At 38.1% G+C, this 20,918-nt stretch overlaps 1 long non-coding RNA gene across 4 annotated transcripts in view; it reads right to left on the bottom strand.

The window, feature by feature from the left end:
- Positions 1-20,918, bottom strand: part of LOC103878996 — a 216,446-nt gene that overhangs the window by 77,393 nt on the left and 118,135 nt on the right. The gene's annotated exons all lie outside the window — the stretch shown is intronic.

Genomic DNA, 20,918 nt, shown 5'->3' with positions numbered 1-20,918 from the left:
TATCATAATGATCATTTATGACATTTTACCATGTAAAAGGTATTGAGCTAAGTGTTGATATAGCATTCATTCATTCAACAAATAGTTATTGAGCATCTACTGTATGACGACATGGTTATCAGAGATGCGGATTCAGCAACAAGCCAAGCAAAACACGTTTGCCCTCTTGGAGCTTAAATTGGCTTTATGTAACAAAAAGGGTACTCAACTAAAGAAAATCACATCAATTATGATAAGTGATGTAAAGAGTGAAAATAAAATAAAATAGTAGAGAGTGGCAGGTACAGGTGAGGACACACTGGAGAAAGAAGTCAGGGGACCCTCTCTATGTAGTTCATATCCTCCTCTTCTCTTGACAGCCCTGATCAAGAATGAGGAATTTGATGCTTTGAGAAGCTAAACAATTTGTGTGTGTGTGTGTGTGTATGTGTGTGCGCTACTTAACATGAGCACTACTCTCTTAACAGATTTTTTTTTAACTTGTGCAATACAGTATTGTTAACTATAGGTATGATGCTGTATGGTAGATCTTTAAAAATTATTCTTTTTGCATAACTGAAATTTTATACCCATTGATTTTATACCCACTCCCCGTTTCTCTCTCCCCACAGCCTTTGGAAGCCACTCTTCTATTCTTTGCTTCTACAGGTTTGACTATTTTAGATACAACATATAAATAGAATCATGCAGTATTTCTTCTTCTTCAGTGACTGGCTTATTTCCCTTAGCATAATGTCCTTGAGATTCATCCATGTTGTCAAATATTATAGGACTTCTTCTTTTTGAGACAGAGACACTCTGTTGAGCAGGCTGGAGTGAAGTGGTGCAGTCTCTGCTCACTGCAGCCTCAACCTCACTGGCTCAAGCCCACATTAGCCTCCCAGGTAGCTGGGACTACAGGCAGGTGCCACCATGCCCAGCTAATTTTTGTAGTCTTTTGTAGAGATGGGGTTTCACCATGTTGCCCAGGCTGGTCTCAAATGCCTGAGTTCAAGTGATTCACCCACCTTGGCCTCCCAAAGTGCTGGGATTACAGGCATGAGCCACCACACCCAGCCACTTTCTTTTTTATTAAGGATGAATAATATTCCATGGTATGTGTACACCACATTTCCTTTATCCATTTATCCACATAGATATTTAGGTTGTTTCCACATCTTAGCTCTTGCAAATAGTGCTGCAAAAATGTGGGAGTGCTAATATCTCTTTGAGATCTTGATTTCAATTCTTTTGGATAAATGCCCAGAAGTAGGATTGCTGGATCATATCATAGTTCTGTTTTTAATTTTTAAGGAACTTCCATGCTCTTTTCCATAGCAGCAGGACCAACAGTATACACGTACAAGCGTTCCCACCAACAGTATACACGTACAAGCGTTCCAATTTACTCACATCCCCAACAACACTTGTCTTGTTCATGTATATATTAGTCATCCTAACAAGTGTGAGGTGATTTTATTGTGGTTTTGATTTGTATTTCTTTGATGATTAGTAACACTGAGCATCTTTCCATATACCTGTTGGTCATTTGCATGTCTTCTTCAGAGTATCATACTGGAATAAAGACAGACATCCAGAACAATGGAACAGAATACAGAGCCCAGAAAAAATCAATGTATATATGGTCAATTGATCTTTGACAAAGGTGTCAAGGACACACAATGGAGAAAGAATGATCCCTTCAACAAATGGTGAATATCCACATGCAAAATAATGAAATTGGACCCTAATATTATACCATACACAGAAATCAACTCAAAATGGATTAAAGACTTAAACAGAAGACTTAAAACTATAAAACCCCAAGAAGAAAACATAGGAGAAAAGCTTTTTGACATTGGTCCTGACAATTATTTTATGGATATGACACCAAAAGCACAGGCAGCAAAAGCCAAAATAGATAAGATCTTATCAGGAAACTGTGCACAGTGGAAACTCAAAGGATCCAATCTTAGGGGAGAACATAACATATTAATGACTCTTAAATTCCCATTGTAAGCTCCTAATAATATTTACAATTCAACTAAAAAAAACTACAAATCTCTGCAAAGCAAAGAAAAAAATCAACAGAGTGAAAAGGTAACCTAGAGAATGAGAGAAAATATTTACAAACCATATATCTCATAAGAAATTGATTATATATATATCCTACATATATATATCCTATAAGTCAATATCCTATATGTATCACATATATGTATCATATATATATGAAAGTGTGTGTGTGTGTGTATATATATATCCTACAATTCAATAGCGAAACAAAAGCTAATAGCCTGATTTGGAAACGAACTAAGGACTTGAATAAATAGCTTCCTTAATGACTCTCGGCTAGAACGAAAGTTTTCATAATTCCAATTCCTTATAAGTACTGCCTTCTACAAACACACTAAATGGAAAATAAATGTATAATGATCTAATATAAGTAACTGTGTTCAAATTTAAAATGCCATTACCTATACAAACTGATTTAATATGGATGTTTGCTATTATACCTATCTCTAGTTACTGCTGCTAATAAACTTATACAAATTAGTTCAAAACATCATTGATGCTTAGGTCTCAGAAGATTTACCTGGGAACTGATGTGATGATGCCCAAGTTCCAGTACTAAAATGGAACGCTTTCTCTTTAATTAGCAAATAGGTTACTTAAGCCAGGAAGTGATAAGCACATATTGGGTACTCAGTTATACATTTATTAAAGGGAGAAGAGGCAAAGGCAAAAGAGCCAAACTACCACCTGTCAAGAGGTTGGAGGCCATGGTCCAAACCATGCGGCACCCCAGCATGTCACTGTTGTCTTGGATAATAAGTAAGGAGAGGAGATCCAAGGTCGGGGCTGTGGGCAGTCAGTACCAACTGGCTTCTTCACCTTCAGTTTGAGGAACAACGGATGTGAACAAATAGCAAGAAATATCATTAGAAACACCAAAAGTGAAAGAAAAAAAGTACTCAAAGGATCTGGAATGTATGGCCAAATAATTTAGAGAAAATAAAGTAGAAAATCATGAGCTCATTTTATTTAATTTTAACAAGCAGCATCTTACTCATCTGATGTCGTTTTTATCTGCCAGAGGCAGCAGCATTTGCCAGTTTCTGAAGACACTACCCAGTATCTGGCACCTATCACTGTTGCCTTGTCTCATGATCTTGCTTAAAATGAAGAACTAGCCACTTCAGGCTTACATAATTTATCTAAGTATAAACAAATATGTTTATAGAAAGGACTTGCCCAGGGTTGTTTTCACATTTCAACAGTTTAAGGACAGAGTGCCTCCCCAAATCAATGAAGTCTTCATCGTTCATAAAGAATATTGGTATACATTATTTAACTTGAGCCTCAAAACAGTCCTAGTGGGAAGGCATTTTTCTCCCTGATATATAAAGGAGGACAGTAATGAAACCCAACGAGTAGGACCTTTGATTTATGTGGGTCAGTGACTGAGTGGCAAGATTCAAGCACACAAACAAAAATCTGGTAAAAAGGTGAAAACAGAACCTGCCCTGCAGGGGTGCTGCGTGAATCCAGCAAGCTGATGGACATGCATGCCCAGACCACAGTACCTGGTAGATAACTGTCATCCTGAAAAGATCATTATTAAAAGAGAACACATTTTAGAAAGTAATGGCTTGTAAGAACCAAAATGGATGAAAGCAATAGTTAGGACACAAGAGAAAACAAAATGAAGTATGTAGTAAAGTAGACTGAAAGGAGTATCAGCCTTAGACGTCAAACAGAATTCACAGACCCAGTGTGTCTCAATTTATTAAGTTCAAAGTTATTCATTGCTTCCTTAGCATTTCATTAAATACTTAATAGATATGATGCATTGGACTAGTTGCAGGCAATATGCAGTAGGCAAATAAAATGTGCTCCAAACCCTCAATGTGCTTAGACATTAGAATAGAGGAGAGATAAATGAAAAAATAAGCACAATGCAGAGAATGTTATGATGGTAAATAAGCAATGTTTTTAATGATAAACATCCTTCATTAGAGAACTTTCGTTCTTAATAAGGAAAGTTTTCAATACAAGAAAGGAATATGCCAGATCTAGAAACATACTTAGTTTGAAATTTATACTTTAAAAGGAATCGTGTAAAGAAAGAGGTGGGAAAATCTACTCGACAATTTGACTGCTTGACAGGATTACAGCTCATCTTGCTGCTTCTAATTAATAATGCATTTTGCCATATTATTAGACACTTAGATGTGTTTCCCTGGCAGCACTTGTAACTGAGTTCTCACAGGCCTCTTATGGTGAGAAAAGAATAAAAGATAGCTAAGGTAAATATAGTCTGTTTTATGCTGTAATGCCGTCTCATAGCACCCCAGCCCCTTGGTGATTCATATGCAAGTTACATCCCAAGCAACTCAATCTAAAATTGGAGTGCATGTGCTCGCACAGTTTTTATGTCTCAGTTTGGCAGTTTCTATCTAGAGGTGCCACAAATTAATGTTATTATTAACTTAAAATTTTGGTGAAAAGTGTTATACATGCTTATTCTTTGAAAGGTAAGAGAGAGAAAATAAGATTCCGAGGTTTCATGTACAGGAAAAAACTTGGAAGCTACTAGGTACCAGGCACTGTGAATAGTCATTTTGCTTTTCTTATCTCATTTAAGTCTCACAACAAATGTGTAAAGAAGTTATTATTAACTACATTTTTTTAATCTTGAGAAAACTGAGATTCAGAGAGATTAAAAACTTGTCCAAACTCAAAGAACTAAGAAACCAAGCTGAGACTAAAACTAAACTTTCTGACTCCAAAAGTCACCCTTTCCCATAAATCAAATGAGATTTTTACTTTAATTGCACCTGTGTTTTTCAATCACATGCACAGACCTCTGACATCGAGGGATACTTGCATGACTAATACTGATTTTCTTGATACATCTTTAAATAGCTATTTTCAACATTCAAATGATACCATGAAGATGGCTGTGGTCATCATCTTAAGTTAGAAAATTCTTTCTATGCAATATTCAAGCAGCATTGATATGTACATTCCAAGAAAAAAAATCATAAGGGCTTAATTTTAAAACAGATTATTGTCATCATCAAAAGGCAGGGAAACTGTTCAGATAATACTGAAATGAATAATCATTCAGATAACAAGATGACATTCAGAAATCATCAGAGCATCTCTTGCTTGCTAGCATCTCTTGTCCAGAGTAGTCTCTTGCCCATTGAAACATCATCAATGTTTCCCTGGTCCAGAGCTCCTACCTGAACTCCAGACCTAAACGGTGCAATGCTACCACATATCAGAACCACCATTTATTGTACACTATTTTTTGCCAGTTATTGTGCTGAGATATGTAATATATTACCATCACTCATCCTCAATAACTCTTTAGCGTACGTAACCTGAATCTCATTTTTCTGTAATGTTTCCTTTCCTGAATGTAATTGTTACTTCCCTGAAGTTACAAATCTAAGAAGTGATGGAGCCAGGCAGCAATTCAAGCCCGGATCTTTCTGACTTTAAGGCTAATTCCTGTTCCTCCAGTCATCACTGCCTCTCAGTATAAGCCCTGATTCGCACCTGTGGTACTAACGTTCTTTTAATGTTTTTCATATCTAGAGCTGAGTACATCTTTTTCCCTCATTTGATATCTCTGCTTTCTCCCCATCCCATATTCTTTATTCAGAATGAATGGCATCACTTCTCAACTGTAATATAATTGGATGCTCACTTGCCTGTCTCTTACACTAAGCTATCAGTTATCTGTGTGTGCCCAGAACCTATCACAGAGCCTGAAAGAGAGTGTAAAACTCACTTACTGCAAAGTATTTGCTAAATAATGTCACCCAGTCACCTTAGTCAGAACCCTAGAAGTCACCTGAGATTCCCTCCTCTCCTTCAGCGCCTACTACCAGTTAGTAACCAAGTCCAGTCTGTTCGATTCTAAATGCTTCCTGAAGCTGTCCTCATTCTTGCCTGGATTTAGTTACCTTCTGCAAGATGGAAACTCCTTGTCTCCAAGGTAGCTTATGTCCATAACACTGCTTACTAAATATGATTAGCGCTAAAACCACTTTAGGAACTCCTATGTCTCTAGCATGATGAATATGTCTCTCCAAATGTCTTAGTTTTGTTTACCACCCTAATCTCATTATTTGATCACTCTCTAATGTTCCTCTCTCTCTCTCCATCCCTCTCTCTGTCACTCACACACATTTACAAGCCCTTTAAATTCACATGGCCTCTTTCCACTGTGCAGTTTATTGTACATGAAATGCCCTTTTTCAATTTATTCATTTCAGAAATTACTAATTACAAGACCAGTCAATAGTTAATCATTTATCATCTCTTTAAAGTCACAGTCTTCCAATATTTGTACCTCCACACAGAACTTCTAATCATTAATATATGTGTAACTAATTTCATACATTCCAAATATGGAAACTTCTGGATTGCACAAATTATCACCTAGTATTTTATCTTATCTGTAATTATTTTTGTAATTCAGATAATCTGATTCTTATAACTAGGAAGGATTTGTAGGAAAAAAGTGTATGTGATATTAATCAAGATTTTTTTCTTGCATTTCTATTTTGTCTAGAGCAAACAGTAGCTCAAGAGAGCACTTAAAAATGGCACAGAAAACAAATGATTGAAGTCTTGGCTTTTGAGTTCCAAAATAAAGTCTTAAAATTTGCAGAACTGATAAAGATCTCAAAAGCCTTTTATTTGCAAAAGAAAAGTTTTCTCTACTTTAAAATGGTTGTTTTGAAAAACCACACATAAAGTTTGTGTCATTAGAAAAATTAAATTTTAAAAAGATCTCTAATAATTAGGAGATGTATTACTGCAAAGTAGTCTTTACTAAAATTTTTTAAACATTTTGTCTTTTGCAAGGTAAATTTTAAGTTTATTTACTCTAGGTAAGATAAGTTCACTTATCTTTCTAGTTTTTCTACTTTATTTTGCCAATAGAAATTTAGAAAATAATTCATCAGAAAAATCTGCTTTGCTTTGATAGAGATCCTAGCCCTCCTATAAAAACTGCTTCTATAAATACATTTACCTCTTCTAATTCTGTACTATTCCTTATTAGATTTCCCTTAGCTGAAATTTCTCCTCCTCCCTCTTTGCTTAAATAAATTATGTTCCTCCCCAAATATCCATCTCAAATCCCTCCATGTTTTGCCAAAGTCCTCCATGATCACTCTGGGTTAGCAAACCATCTCTCTTTCATCTCTGAATCCACAGAGCAAGCATTATTAATGCAGTTCACGGGCCATGAATCTCATGCTATTTTGTCATAATTCTTCCTTCTTGAACTACTTTATAATATTTTTATTATCACATTCTTTTCAAGAATAGTACTCTTATTTCTGCAAATAGATTCTAAATTTTGGGAGAGAACTGACTAGGTTTTTTATCTTTATATTCACCAGAGACCACATCAACGGTTTGCCAGGAGTAAGTGCTATAAGTACATTTGATACAGTATTATATCCTTTAGTGATGACAACAATATAGTAACAATTATATCACTTATTAAGCATTTACTATGTGCCAAGCACCGTGTGAAGCACTTCATATGGATTATCAATTTTATTCTCATAACAAACCAATAAATTCTGTTCTAATGTATAGCTGATAAAACTAAGACTTTAGAGGTGTTAAGTACTTTATTCCAGGCCACACAGCTACAAGTGGAAAACCCAGAACTTAGTTTGGTCCTCCATACTAAATTTTTATTTGTAGGAATCTAGTGCATCCTCAGGTAGACAAATTTTATTATCTGTTTCTTGATGTCATTGTTTTAGGAAAAGCATTCTTAACCAATAACAAATCTACATTCAAGTAACTATGTCACCCAAGAGCAAAAAGGAGGCTCTCTGACGTAGGTTTCATAAAGTCAAAAAGTGGATGGACGATGTTGAAGTTGGCTCACAGTTTTAATGAAGTAATATACATCTTAAAGGAAAAAGTAAATCACACTAGAAGAAAACATAATACATTAGAACTCTACAGTAAATAATGATGATTTCATAAACATTAGACAAAGATTTCTTGCATATCAGAGCTAGCGATGATCCTGAGAAACCACTGGGCAGTTAAAAAGTACAACATGGTATGAAAGAATTATTATCAAGTAAATCACTAAGACAGAGTAAGTGTTTCTGAAAAATCCTCCAGTAGAATCTGGAATTGGCAAAATCATCTACACGTGAACCAAAAATAAAACAAGGACGAAGACATTATAAAGTACTTTAAGTAGAGTACCATCTGCTCTTGATTTACTGCTTCTGAAAAACAAAGAACCCTTACAAACAAAGGGAGTATGGCATGTTTGAGGAACTGTACATAGGATGTCTAATAAGTCACTGCTAAGCTTAATGTGTACAAAAATGAATTTTTGATCTTTGCCAAAACCTTTTCTCTTCAATTTTTTTCATCTGAAGAAACATTATCTACCAGTGATTTGGGCCACGAACTTTGGAATCTTCCTGAACTCTGCTCTTCCTGTCTTGCTCCATATGCAATTAATCAGTAAATTTTATCATCTCTTCCTTTGACATACATCCTGAATCCTATCACTTTTTACAGCTTGACCCAACCCCAAGCCACTTCTTACTGTGACTGGACCACTGCAATAGGCTCCTACCTGGCTTTCCACCTCCTACTTGCCAGTTGTCCCCAACATCATGCATACTCAGGCACACACAACTCAGAGTGTTCACTTGAAAATGTGTCAGATTATATTAGTCTTCAAAATTTTCCAGTGATTTCCATCTCACTCAAGGAAAAAAATTAAAAATTCTTATTATGGTCAACTAGGTCTATCAGCAACTCACTTCCCCTTGCAACCGCCACCTAATTAGTCTTATCTCCCAACACTCTCTCCTGCCCTAACACCACCAACAACAATGCATCCCTGCTCCCTCTATTCCAGACACTGGGCCTCCTTGTTCTTCCATGAACCCATCATTTTCTTTTTTCTTTTTTTTTTATTTTACTTTAAGTTCTAGGGTACATTTGCACAACGTGCAGGTTTGTTACATATGTACACATGTGCCACGTTGGTGTGCTGTACCCGTTAACTCATCATTTACATTAGGTATTTCTCCTAATGCTATCCCTCCTCCCTCTCCCAACCCCATGAAAGGCCCTGGTGTGTGATGTTCCCCACCCTGTGTCCAGGTGTTCTCACTGTTCAGTTCTCACCTATGAGTGAGAACATGCTGTGTTTCATTTTCTGTCCTTGCCATAGTTTGCTCAGAATGATGGTTTCCAGCTTCATCCATGTCCCTACAAAGGACATGAACTCATCCTTTTTTATGGCTGCATAGGATTTCATGGTGTATATGTGCCACATTTTCTTAATCCAGTCTATCACTGATGGACATTTGGGTTGGTTCCATCTTTGCTATTGTGAATAGTGCCGTAATCAACATACATGTGCATGTGTCTTTATAGCAGCATGATTTATAATCCTTTGGGTATATACCCAATAATGGGATGGCTGGCTCAAATGGTATTTCTAGTTCTAGATCCTTGAGGAATTGCCACACTGTCTTCCACAATGGTTGAACTAGTTTACATCCCACCAACAGTGCAAAAACGTTCCTATTTCTCCACATCCTCTCCAGCACCTGTTGTTTCCTGACTTTTTAATGATCGCCATTCTAACTGGTGTGAGATGGTCTCATTGTGGTTTTGATTTGCATTTCTCTGATAGTCAGTGATGATGAGCATTTTTTCATGTGTCTGTTGGCTGCATAAATGTCTTCTTTTGAGAAGTGTCTGTTCATATCCTTTGCCCACTTTTTGATGGAGTTGTTTGATTTTTTCCTTGTAAATTTGTTTAAGTTCTCTGTAGATTCTGGGTATTAGCCCTTTGTCAGATGGGTAGTTTGCAAAAATTTTCTCCCATTCTGTAGGTTGCCTATTCACTCTGATGGTAGTTTCTTTTGCTGTGCAGAGGCTCTTTAGTTTAATTAGATCCCATTTGTTAATTTTGTTTTTTGTTGCCATTGCTTTTGGTGTTTTAGTCATGAAGTCTTTGCCCATGCCTATGTCCTGAATGATATTGCCTAGGTTTTCTTCTATGGTTTCTATGGTTTTAGGTCTAACATTTAAGTCTTTAATCCATCTTGAATTAATTTTTGTATAAGGTGTAAGGAAGGGATCCAGTTTCAGCTTTCTACAAATGGCTAGCCAGTTTTCCCAGTATCATTTATTAAAAAGGGAATCCTTTCCCATTTCTTATTTTTTTCAGGTTTGTCAAGATCAGTTGGTCGTAGATGTGTAGTATTATTTCTGAGGGCTCTGTTCTGTTCTATTGGTCTATGTTTCTGTTTTGGTACCAGTACCATGCTGTTTTGGTTACTGTAGCCTTGTAGCATAGTCTGAAGTCAGGTAGTGTGATGCCTCCAGCTTTGTTCTATTTGCTTAGGATTGTCTTAGCACTGCAGGCTCTTTTTTGGTTCCATATGAACTTTAAAGTAGTTTTTTCCAACTTGGTGAGGAAAGTAATTGGTAGCTTGAAGGGAATGGCATTGAATCTATAAATTGCCTTATGGCCATTTTCACAATATTGATTCTTCCTATCCATGAGCATGGAATGTTCTTCCATTTGTGTCCTCTTTTATTTTGTTGAGTAGTGGTTTGTAGTTCTCCTTGAAGAGGTCCTTCACATCCCTTGTAAGTTGGATTCCTAGGTATTTTATTCTCTTTGAAGCAATTGTGAATGGAAGTTCACTCATAATTTGGCTCTCTGTTTTTCTGATATTGGTGTATAGGAATGCTTGTGATTTTGGCACATTGATTTTGTATCCTGAGACTTTGCTGAAGTTGCTTATCAGCTTAAGGAGATTTTGGGCTGAGACGATGGGGTTTTCTAAATATACAATCATCTCATCTGCAAACAAGGGCAATTTGACTTCCTCTTTTCCTAATTGAATACCCTTTATTTCCTTCTCCTGCCTGATTGCCCTGGCCAGAACTTCCAACACTATGTTGAATAGGAGTGGTGAGAGAGGGCATCCCTGTCTTATGCCAGTTTTCAAAGGGAATGCTTCCAGTTTTTGCCCATTCAATATGATATTGGCTGTGGGTTTGTCATAAATAGCTCTTATTATTGCGATATGTTCCATCAATATCTAGCTTATTGAGAGTTATTAGCATGAAGGGCTGTTGAATTTTGTTGAAGGCCTTTTCTGCATCTATTGAGATAATCATATAATTTTGTCTTTGGTTCTGTTTATATGATGGATTGTGTTTATTGATTTGCCTATGTTGAACCAGCCTTGCATCCTAGGAGTGAAGCCAGCTTGATCATGGTGGATAAGCTTTTTGATGTGTTGCTGGATTCAGTTTGCCAGTATTTTATTGAGGATTTTTGCATCAATGTTCATCAGGGATATTGGCCTAAAATTCTCTTTTTTTGTTGTGTCTCTGTCAGGCTTTGGTATCAAGATGATGCTGGCCTCATAAAATGAGTTAGGGAGGATTCCCTCTTTTTCTATTGATTGGAATAGTTTCAGAAGGAATTGTACCAGCTCCTCTTTGTACCTCTGGTAGAAATCGGTTGTGAATCCATCTGGTCCCGGACTTTTTTTGGTTGGTAGGCTATTAATTATTGCCTCAATTCCAGAGCCTGTTATTGGTCTATTCAGGGATTCAACTTCTTCCTGGTTTAGTCTTGGGAGGGTGTATGTGTCCAGGAATTTATCCATTTCTTCTAGATTTTCTAGTTTATTTGCATAGAAGTGTTTATAGTATTCTCTGATGTAGTTTGTATTTCTGTGGGATTGGTGGTGATATCCCCTTTATCATTTTTTATTGCATCTATTTGATTCTTCTCTCTTTTCTTGTTTATTAGTCTTGCTAATGGTCAATCAATTTTGTCGATCTTTTCAAAAAACCAGCTCCTGGATTCACTGATTTTTTGAAAGGTTTTTTGTGTCTCTATCTCCTTCAGTTCTGCTCTTTCCTTCTGCTAGCTTTTGAATGTGTTTGCTCTTGCCTCTCTAGTTCTTTTAATTGTGATGTTAGGGTGTCAATTTTAGATCTTTCTTGCTTTCTCTTGTGGGCATTTAGTGCTATACATTTCCCTCTACACACTGCTTTAAATGTGTCCCAGAGATTCTGACATGTTGTGTCTTTGTTCTCATTGGTTTCAAAGAACATCTTTATTTCTGCCTTCATTTTGTTATGTACCTAGTGGTCATTCAGGAGCTGGTTGTTCAGTTTCCGTGTAGTTGAGCAGTTTTGATTGAGTTTCTTAGTCCTGAGTTCTAGTCTGATTGCACTGTGGTCTGAAAGACAGTTTGTTATATAATTTCTGTTCTTTTACATTTGCTGAGGAGTGCTTTACTTCCAACTATGTGGTCAATTTTGGAATAAGTGTGATGTAGTGCTAAGAAGAATGTATATTCTGTTGATTTGGGATGCAGAGTTCTATAGATATCTCATAGGTCCGCTTGGTGCAGAAATGAATTCAATTCCTGGATATTCTTGTTAACTTTCTGTCTCATTGATCTGTCTAATGTTGACAATGGGGTGTTAAAGTCTCCAACTATTATTGTGTGGGAGGCTGAGTCTCTTTGTAGGTCTCTAAGGACTTGTTTTATGAATCTGGGTGCTCCTGTTGGGTGCATATATATTTAGAGAAGTTAGTTCTTCTTGTTGAATTGATCCCTTTGCCATTATGTAATGACCTTCTTTGTCTCTTTTGATCTTTGTTGGTTTAAAGTCTGTTTTAACAGAGACTAGGATTGCAACCCCTGCTTTTGTTGTTGTTGTTGTTGTTTTCCATTTGCTTGGTAGATCTTCCTCCATCCCTTTATTTTGAGTCAATGTGTGTCTCTATGAGATGGGTCTCCTGAATACAGCACAATGATGGGTCTTGACTCTTTATCCAATTTTCCAGTCTGTATCTTTTAATTGGAGCATTTAGCCCATTTACATTTAAGTTTAATATTGTTACTTGTGAATTTGATCCTGTCATTATGATGTTAGCTGGTTATTTTGCTCATTAGTTGATGTAGTCTCTTCCTAACATTGATGGTCTTTACAATTTGGCATGTTTTTGCAGTGACTGGTACTGGTTGTTCCTTCCCATGTTTAATGCTTCCTTCAGGAGCTCATGTAAGGCAGGCCTGGTGGTGACAAAAGCTCTCAGCATTTGCTTGTCAGTAAAGGATTTTATTTCTCCTTCACTTATGAAGCTTAGTTTGACTGGATATGAAATTCTGAGTTGAAAATTCTTTTCTTTAAGAAGTTGAATATTGCCCCCCACTGTCTTCCAGCTTGTAGAGTTTCTGCTGAGAAATCTGCTGTTAGTCTGATGGACTTCCCTTTGCGGATAACCCGACCTTTCTCTCTGGCTGCCCTTAGTATTTTTTCCTTCATTTCAACTTTGGTGAATCTGACAGTTATGTGTCTTGGTGTTGCTCTTCTCGAGGAGTATCTTTGTGGTGTTGTCTGTATTTCCTGAATTTGAATGTTGGCCTCCCTTGCTAAGTTGGGGAAGTTCTGGATAATATCCTGAGGAGTGTTTTCCAACTTGCTTCCATTCTCCCCATCAATTTCAGGTACACCGATCAGGTGTAGATTTGGTCTTTTCACATAGTCCCATATTTCTTGGAGGCTTTGTTCGTTTCTTTTTACTCTTTTTTCTCTAAACTTCTCTTCTTGCTTCATTTCATTCATTTGATCTTCAATCATTGATACCCTTTATTCCATGTGATTGAATCAGCTACTGAAGCTTGTGAATGCATCACGTAGTTCTCATGCCCTGGTTTTCAGCCCCATCAGGTCATATAAAGTCTTCTCTATACTGTTTATTCTGGCTAGCCATTCGTCTAATCTTTTTTCAAGGTTTTTAGCTTCTTTGTAATAGGTTCAAACATCCACCTTTAGCTCAGAGAAGTTTGTTATTACTGATCATCTGAACACTTCTTCTCTCAACTCATCAAAGTCATTCTCCATCCAGCTTTGTTCCATTGCTGGCAAGGAGCTGTGTTCCTTTGCAGAAGAGGTGCTCTGATTTTTAGAATTTTCAGCTGTTCTGCTCTGGTTTCTTCCCATCTTTGTGGTTTTTATCTACCTTTGGTCTTTGACGATGGTGATGTACAAATGGGGTTTTGGTGTGGGTGTCCTTTCTGTTTGTTAGTTTTCCTTCTAACAGTCAGGATCCTCAGCTGCAGGTCTGTTGGCGTTTGCTGGAGGTCCACTTCAGACCCTGTTTGCCTGGGTATCACCAGTGGAGGCTGCAGAACCACAAATATTGCAGAACAGCAAATGTTGCTGCCTGATCGTTCCTCTGGAAGCTTTGTCTCAGAGGGGCACCTGGCCGTATGAGGTGTCAATCGGCCCCTACTGGGAGGTGCCTCCCGGTTTAGGCTACTCAGGGGTCAGGGACCCACTTGAGGAGGCAGTCTGTCCATTCTCAGATCTCAAACTCCATGCTGGGAGAACCACTACTCTCTTCAAAACTGTCAGACAGGGACATTTAAGTCTGTAGAAGTTTCTGCTGCCTTTTGTTCAGCTATGCCCTGCTCCCAGAGGTGGAGTCTACAAAGGCAGGCAGGCCTCCTTGAGCTGCAGTGGGCTCCACCCAGTTCAAGCTTCCCTGCCTCTTTGTTTACCTACTCAAGCCTCAGCAATGGCGGATGCCCCTCCCCCAGCCTTGCTGCCACCTTGCAGTTCGATCTCAGACTGCTGTGTTAGCAGTGAGTGAGGCTCCATGGGCATGGGACCCTCCGAGCCAGGCATGGGATATAATCTCCTGGCATGCCGTCTACTAAGACTGTTGAAAAAGTGCAGTATTAGAGTGGGAGTGTCCCAATTTTCCAGGTACCATCTGTCATGGCTTCGCTTGGCCAGGAAAGGGAATTTCCCACCCCTTGAGCTTCTCTGGTGAGGTGATGCCCCACCCTGCTCTGTGGGCTGCACCCACTGTTCCGCAAGTCCCAGTGAGATGATCCCAGTACCTCAGTTGGAAATGCAGAAATCACCCGTCTTCTGCATCACTCACTCTGGGAGCTGTAGACAAGCTGGTCCTATTCAGCCATCTTGGAACCTCCCCAAATTCATCATTTTCTTCCCTTTCTACCACAAGGCCAATCCCTGTGCCTGCAATTGCTCTCAGTTCAGTTCTCTGCTTATATGCCTTAGGAAGACATTCTCTAATCACCCTATATAATATAGCTACATTACCACTGCCACCTTTTTCTATCTTCCATGCCTTATTTTTCTTCAAGACACTCATCACACCCAACACATTATTTTTTTGTTTATTTTTCTGTCAATCTCTATTAGATACAATCTCCCCAAGAACAAGGACTTTGTTGAGAAGTATGCAAAATGACCAGCTAAGTGTATATTTAAAAAATAGCCCTAACTCCCAAAATACTAGGACAAGCCTGTAAAAAGAGCATAGATATTGGTTAGCCAGATTTGGACCTTTACTTGTATTCTATAACATTTTTCAAATAAATCTCATTCTATATATTTGAGATTTATAACATAGTATAAGATATAAGTAGATCATAAATGTTACTACAATGAAACAAATTAATAATCTCAGATAGTTACTTTTTATGACTAGAGCAGTTAATATCTACTGATTTAACAAAAGTCTCTAATATAATTCTATTAACTATAGTTCTCACATTGCACTAATGATCTCTAGACATATCCCATTCTACGTATCTCCTACTTTGTATCCCTTGAACTATATCTCCCCATTTCATCTCTGCCTCCCCATGCTCCTGGTAGCCACTGTTTTGTTCTATATCTCCATCTATTTGAACTTAAAAAAAAAAAAAAATCCACATATGCTAAATGAAATAAGCCAGACCCAGAAAGAAAAAATGTTGCACAATCTCATGTATATGTGGAATGTAAGGCTTTTCTATCCTTGCCAAATTTAGGGAAATTAATGCCTGTGAGCCTCCATTTCCTTATCACTAGAAAAGCAAGGAAGTGTGAAGTGTAATGAACTGGGACTGATGAGGAGAAAGGCTAGGGGTTAAAAGTAAGAGTCATGGTTAAAATTAATTCACAGAGTTGTGTTAACCAAAAATAAAATTCTAAGGTGCCCCAACCATCTGAATGGACCCCTCGTGGTCAACAGCATTCCAAAGTTAACCTGAAAAAATTAGTTCAACCTACAATGGGAAGTCGGAGCTACACACGCCTCATTGTACCCTCCTCCCTTTTGGAATTACTGATAGAACAGACCCTTTCAGTCTGATAGGAAATATCTACAATCTGTTCTCTCTGAAGCCTGCTACCTAGAGGCTTCATCTACATGTTAAAACCTTGGTTTCCACAACCCCTTATCATAACCCAGACATTCCTTTCCATTGATAATAACTCTTTCAATCAATTGTGAATAAGAAAATTTTTAAATCTACCTATGACCTGTAATTCTCCCACTTCAAGTTGTCCTGCCTTTCTGAACCAAACTAATGTACATCTTACATGTATCACTTGATGTCTCAGGTCCCCTAAAATGTGTAAAACTAACCTGTATCCCAACTACCTTGGACACATGTCATTAAGACCTTCTGAGGCTGTGTCACAGGACGTCCTTAACTTTGGCAAAATAAACTTTTTAAATTGATTGAGAACTGTCTCAGATACTCTTGGGTTCACAGTTGCTATATTGTTCTCAGTAACATATGTAAAGTATATAACAAACTAACCAGCCTATTATGGCCTTCAATAAATGTTCACAAAGACACATTTTTGTTTCTATTATTCCCATTCTATTTTCTGTAAATGGAAAATTCCAGCTGCCTAGAGAGTGTGATCATTCCCAAACACAATATTGGTTAGTCTGAAAATTGAAAGAGAAACAAATGTAGGCTTCTTAGTTTACATTTTAAAAAATAAATGTTAGATGCTTGTCTACACCTGTGGTTGTGTAGAAAATATAAAATAACCTCATAAAAACCAAGATTACTATGGCCTTCATTATGTTTTGGACTAGTCTTCACACCCATATCACACATAGACTATGATAAGGTGTTTCAAGGACCAATTTTCAGGATAATTTTATTTCCGTGAATATGTTTATGTGGATAGTATCTATTTTAGTACTTAATATTTCCTGGAAGCTCTGATTATTTAGAAAGAAATGAGTAGACACTGGGTCAATAAGCCCAGGTTAGTGTCTTTTGCCATCTAATGTTTTAAGTATCTTTGATCATTTTCTGAAAACAATTCAAATTAAATCCAAACAGTCATGTAGCACACAACACCCATTATCAAGTATTTCTGCCAGCTGAGAGGATAAATAATATAATGAGACATGTTAATTATTTGCTTTCTACCAGCTCTAATTGATTAATTTTGACTGGTACATCTTGCTAATGTAATGGAGTACAGTAAATATTAGAACTTGTTATTTGTTCCAGTGCTAGGAAATCATGGTCTCTAATGACTTGCCCCATTTGTAGCTTTCTCTGCAGTCTGCCAAAGTGTGTTGATAGAGCCAAGTTAATCTCTTTACCAAGTGAATTTCCATGTGAATATCACACTAGGAGACCCATTATCAAGTCAGGTGAGTCCACTGAGTTTTCTGTCTCAGAAAACTTGACACACACAACCCCCCACAACCCCCAGTTTTATATAGAGCCAAACCCATGAAGGTACTAAGAAATCCTAGCTACATGTGTACATAGGTATCTTTCTACTTAAGAATATATCCTTAAACCATGGTTATTATTCTACGTAACTAAACACCTTTATGTGAGCCGATGAGTGGTTGTACCAGAAATACTGAAAATACTTCCAGTACTAGATTTGAAAGCCTTGAATAAAATGTGAGGAGTTTTAAATCACAGCCATTTACAGGAACTTACCACCAGAGCAGTGTTTCTCCAACTTTTTTATTGTCCTCCTAAGGAGTTTTTAAAGTCTTTTTTTCCCCCTAATTGCCATTTCCCCTGAAATTGTAATATCATGGACATACTGTATGTATGCCCTTTGTAGGGCCACAAACCATTGTAATATGTAAGGTTTTTTTCGTTTTTTTTGTTTTGTTTTTTTACTTTTCCAAGAACCAGTTTTTACTTCTTGGGGGCAGTATCACTCCTTTTGAGAATGCATTTACTAGAGTCTTCATTCTACTGACTCTTCATCATTGTCTGAGTTACATATTCTCATTCAGATACATCAACCTCTGTATATCTCATGTTTCTCATATGAGCTGGTGAAATAGGTACACACATCCTCACCATGTCTAAGTCCACCCCATAACAATACAACTGGTACAAATACACTTTATCCCTTTTCTTCACCCCCTAATCCCTACCAATTAATACATGCTGAATTAGGCTCAAGCAACATTAAGGCAATATTGAAAAAAGAAAGAAACCTCAAAAGAACCATACAAATTATGCTTTGCAGAAAAACTGAATGAATTTCAACCTGCAATCTACATACTTTAGTGAAGTTCTTTACTTTTCTGAGCTTTAGTGTCCATACCTGTTAAAGGGAGATATCAATAGTTATCTCTTACCTATTCACCCAACAAACATGTGTTAGCTCAGTTTGAAAGTCCTCATGAAGACAACTGGAAGCACTTACTGATAAAGAAAAGGTGAGGTTCTTAAAGTTACTGCAGCAAGCAAAAATAATATCTTTACAAAGTCTTAGAATATCCAAAGAAAGAAAAGTCTAAAAGGGTATATAGAATCATAGAATCTATTCTGAATGATTTTGAGGTTGCATTAGTTCATTTTTATGCTGCTGATAAAGACATACCCGAGACTGGGCAATTTACAAAAGAAAGAGGTTTAATTGGACTTACAATTCCACATAGCTGGGGAGGCCTCACAATCATGGCAGAAGGCAAGGAGAAGCAAGTCACATCTTACATGGATGGCAGGAGGCAAAGAGAGAGAACTTGTGCAGGGGAACTCCTCTTTTTAAAACCATCAGATCTCATAAGACTTATTCACTATCATGAGAACAGCACAGGAAAGACTCACCCCATGATTCGATTACCTCCCACCAGGTCCCTCCCACAACATGTGGGAACTCAAGATGAGATTTGGATGCGGACACAGCCAAACCATATCTTTCCACCCCGGCCCCTCCCAAATCTCACGTCCTCAAATTTCAAAACCAATCATGTCTTCCACCAGTTCCCCAAAATTTTAACTCATTTCAGCATTAACTCATAAGGCCACAGTCCAAAGTCTCTTCCAAGATAAGTGCCTTCCACTTATGAGCCTGTAAAATCAAAAGCAGGTTAGTTACTTCCTAGAAACAATGGGGGTAGTACAGGCATTGAGTAAATACAGCCATTCCAAATAGGATAAACTGGCCAAAACAAAGGGGCTACAGGCCCCGTGCAAGTCTGAAATCCAGCAGGGCAGTCAAACCTTAAAGTTCTAAAATTATCTCCTTTGACTCCATGTCTCACATCTAGGTCACACTGATGCAAGAGGTGGGTTCCCATGGTCTTGGGCAGCTCTGCCCCTGTGAGTTTGCAGGGTACAGCCTCCCTCCCTGCTGCTTTCACAGACTGGTATTGAGGGTCTGTGGCTTTTCCAGGCACACAGTGCAAGCTATCAGTGGATCTACCATTCTGGGGTCTGGAGGACAGTGGCCCTTTTCTCACAGCTACACTAGGCAGTGTCCCAGAAGGGACTCTATGTGGAGTTCTGACCCCATATTTCCCTTCTGCACTGCCCTAGCAGAAGTTATCCATGAGGGCCCACCCCTGCAGCAAACTTTTGCCTGGGCATACAGGCATTTCCATATATCTTCTGAAATCTAGGCAAAGGTAGCCAAACCTCAGTTATTGACTTCTATGCAACTACAGGTTCAACACCACATGGAAGCTGCCAAGGCTTGGGGCTTTCACCCTCTGAAGCAACAGCTTGAGCTGTACCTTGGCCCCTTTTAGTCATGGCTGGAGTGACTGGGATACAGGGCATCAAGTCCCTAGACTGCACACAGAATGGGGACCTGAGGCCTGGCCCACGAAACCATTTTCTCTTAGACCTCTGGGTCTGTGATGGGAGGGGCTGCCATGAAGACCTCTGACATGTCCTGGAGACATTTTCCCCACTGTCTTGGGGATTAACATTTGGCTCCCCGTAACTTATGCAAATTTCTGCAGTTGGCTTAAATTTCTCCTCAGAAAGTGGAATTTTCTTTTGTATAACATTGTCAGGTTGTAAATTTTCCTATCTTTTATGCTCTACTCCACTTATAAAACAGAGTGCCTTTAACAGCACCCACGTCATCTCTTGAATGCTTTGCTGCTTAGAAATTTCATCCACCAGATACCCTAAATCCTCTCTCTCAAGTTCAAAGTTCCACAAATCTCTAGGGCAGGAGCAAAATGCCACCAGTCTCTTTGCTAAAAGATAACAAGAGTCACCTTTGCTCCAGTTCCCAACAACTTCCTCATCTCCATCTGAGACTACCTCAGCCTGGATCTTATTGTTCCACAATTTTAGGTATCTTTTCAGCAGCTCCCCACTCCTGGTACCAATTTACTGTATTAGTCCATTTTTACACTGCTGATAATGACTACCTGAGACTGAGCAATTTACAAAAGAAAGAGGTTTAGTTGGACTTACAGTTCCACATGGCTGGAGAGGCCTCACAATCATGGCAGAAGGCAAAGAGGAGCAAGTCACAAATTACATGGATGGTGGCAGGCAAAGAGAGAGAACTTGGGCAGGGGAACTCCTCTTTTTAAAACCATCAGATCTCATGAGACTTATTCACTATGATGAGAATAGCATGGGAAAGACTTACCCCATGACTCAATTACCTCCCACCAGGTCCCTCCCACAACATGTAGGAACTCAAGATGAGATTTGGGTGGCGACACAGTCAAAGCATATCAGAAGTCATTCTTGAAAAGCAAATAGCAGGGGATTAAGTAGAGTTAATCACATAATAATGTAGATTGGTGG

The sequence above is a fragment of the Papio anubis genome, chromosome 1, assembly GCF_008728515.1.
Source record: "Papio anubis isolate 15944 chromosome 1, Panubis1.0, whole genome shotgun sequence".
In the NCBI taxonomy this organism is placed as follows: domain Eukaryota; kingdom Metazoa; phylum Chordata; class Mammalia; order Primates; family Cercopithecidae; genus Papio; species Papio anubis.
The sequence above is the reverse complement of the archived record's forward strand: the minus strand, read 5'-3'. Positions and strand labels throughout refer to the sequence as shown.